Here is a 2,842-nt window from a genome sequence, read left to right on the forward strand (position 1 = left end):
ATGTGTACCTCCTACAACATGGTTAGTGCAATGTGGTTCCAAAGAAATAATATGCAGAGGTATAACACCCAATCCCAGTGTAAGAGGCTGAACCTCAGATATACCCTCAGAACATGAATCACTTTCAAATTCAGAATCAATATCAACAACAGAATTAGATTCATGTTCAGTGCATGGAGAATAACCATTCAGACAAGATGACAAAAGTTGTTTCTCATCATGCAGAGAGTGAAAATCAGAAGCATGCTCATCAATATCATCAACATCAACATACCTATCAACAACATAATCATCAACAACAGAATCAATAATAGGTATGTCTACCTTCACTTCCCTGAAAATTGGTTGAGTGGTGGAAGATGAAAATGGTCTACCTGACTCAAATTCATTGCTTATACCTGCCTGGTCCTCCGAATCTTCATCAGGCTCCTCAAGTGCAAGAGTGGGGACATAAGAGGATGGAATGTAGATGGCGTAGTAGTAAACTCATGACTCTGCTCCCCATCTCCTATGTCGATGGCATCAACATCGTCTGAAAGCTGAACAGTCTGAAATGGTGATTCCTTTGAAACATAAGATTGTTCCTCAGTGAGTTGAGTGGCCATCTGCCCCATCTGATCAGTCAAACTCTGAAAGGAAGCTCTGGTCTCCTGGTGAAACTCCATGTTCACTTGCTGGAACTGAATGTTAAGAATAGTCATCTGCTCCAATAACTCCTTCAATGTAGGCTCAGAAGTAGTGGAAGGATGAGGAGTTGCTTGTGCAGGCTCATGAAACTACAACTGATGTGGTTCCTGGACAAGGGGAGGCATACAAGCATTCTGGAATGGTGGTTCTTGATATTGATGTTGTGAAGGGCGGAATCTTTCCAAAAACAGTTGCTTAAGATCTTCCCAATTGGTGATGGATCCACAAGGAAGACAAAACCGCCAATACCTTGCCGCTCCAGCTAACGAGTATTCAAATGCCCTTAAGAACATGTCCTCATCCGAGACATCTGGAGGTTTCATTGAAGAGCATATGGTGTAGAACTCCTCCAAATGTCTATATAGGCATTCACCTGCAAAACCATGAAACCTAGACAGCAAATCTATCAGTCCAGTGTTGAAAACACAACGAATATCCTCCTTATCAATTGGAAACGGCTCCCTAGGAGCACTCTCATGAGATGGAGGAGGAACCGTTCTGTTCTCAACATAGAAATCAGTAGAGTATATATGAGAAGCAAGATCAGAGTAACAAGCAGGAGGAGAATCATAGACACAAGCAAAATGAGAATTACTCACATAGCCAAAATAGGTAGACATGGGAAAAGAAGGGGGGAAAGAAGGATGTAATGAAAATATGCAACTAAAGCTACCTAAATGCAACACACAACGACGAACACACAAAACAGAACACCACACTCACAACACAAGACAAGACACAACACACACTAACACAACAAAAGACCTAAAACCGAACCGTTGGTCCCCAGCAACGGCGCCAAAATTTGATGGACTGTCGCGGCCCATACAAATTTGATTGCAAATTATAAATGCAGTATAGCTAGGGAATGACCCCTAGGTCGTCTCCCAAAGACCAATTTTGCGGTTCAAGAATCGAGTCTAACACAAAAAGAGGGGGGGTTTGAAAATGATTTTTGTGAATGCAATTAGACTAAATTAAAACACGCAAATTAAACCTAACTAACAGTATTGAAACTATTGGATACGAAAGCTAACATGATGACTAAATTATCACAACTAAAAATAGAAACCATTAAAGTAAAAAAAAATACTAAACCTAACATTGCAACAAACAAATATATAAACACGATTAAAACTATTAAATGAAAAACTAAATTTAAAAAAAATGAAACACAATTAAACATATAATATAAAATATTAAATGACAAAGAAAATAAGAAATCACCGCATACTACTTTCGCTACAAGAAGGGAATATAATGAAGTTAATAAATGATGCCAACGCATGAACCCATGCTGCACCGCTTCAAAACGTAACAATCATGCTTCTTTGACAAAATTGAAAAACGTGCTTTTTCTTTTTTTTTTTTTCAAAATTAAAATCACCATTGTGCATTCCAATATATAAACATGTCTACTGCTTCATGTCCAATGTGTGCAAGCCCAATCAAAATCAAAGCCTCTCATCTCAATTAATCATCATCGAGCTTTATCTAATAGAAACAAAATGCATTGTTTTTTTTTTTCAAAAAGAAAAAATAAATAAATAAAATAACATCACCGTAACTTCCTCTCTGCAGGGCGTCACTTCTCAAGGTAAATAAAATGAATTCTCTAAATGAAAAGCTCTCCCTGAATAAATAAGCACTACCGTCAAATCACGTAGAAGAAATGAAACCAGCATGCGTGTTCCCATCATGCCACCTCCAGCTTAAATGAAACGAGCTTGTGTTCTCTTCCAAAATGAAATCAGCCTTTTCCCAAAAAGATAAATGACAGTGTGTGCTTCTAAATTGTTGGAATAAACTTTTGCTGCCACCGTGATGAATCAGCACTGGGCGTGACCGAAAATAAAGAAAGAGGAAATCCTATGCTCTCAAAAATTGNAAACGGAATGTGCGTGAGTACTTTCTATTACAAAGTAGATGCTGAAAGAAAGGTAACGTTCATTCATCTAGTGGAAACCAAAATGTGTTTCTTTTCCTTCCTTCAAAATACCGTGAACCTCATCCCATTGTATCCAAGAAAACAATTTCAAGACCAGCCAAGTGAAAAGTGCCGAGTGTGTGTCCCTCAATTCCAAGTGACGGCTGGTCTCCATCCTAGGACCAAGTGTCCTAAAATTGAGGTGGGGTCCACCTCCTTTGCAAAACC

The sequence above is a fragment of the Vigna radiata genome, unplaced genomic scaffold (genome assembly GCF_000741045.1).
Source record: "Vigna radiata var. radiata cultivar VC1973A unplaced genomic scaffold, Vradiata_ver6 scaffold_189, whole genome shotgun sequence".
In the NCBI taxonomy this organism is placed as follows: Eukaryota; Viridiplantae; Streptophyta; class Magnoliopsida; order Fabales; family Fabaceae; genus Vigna; species Vigna radiata.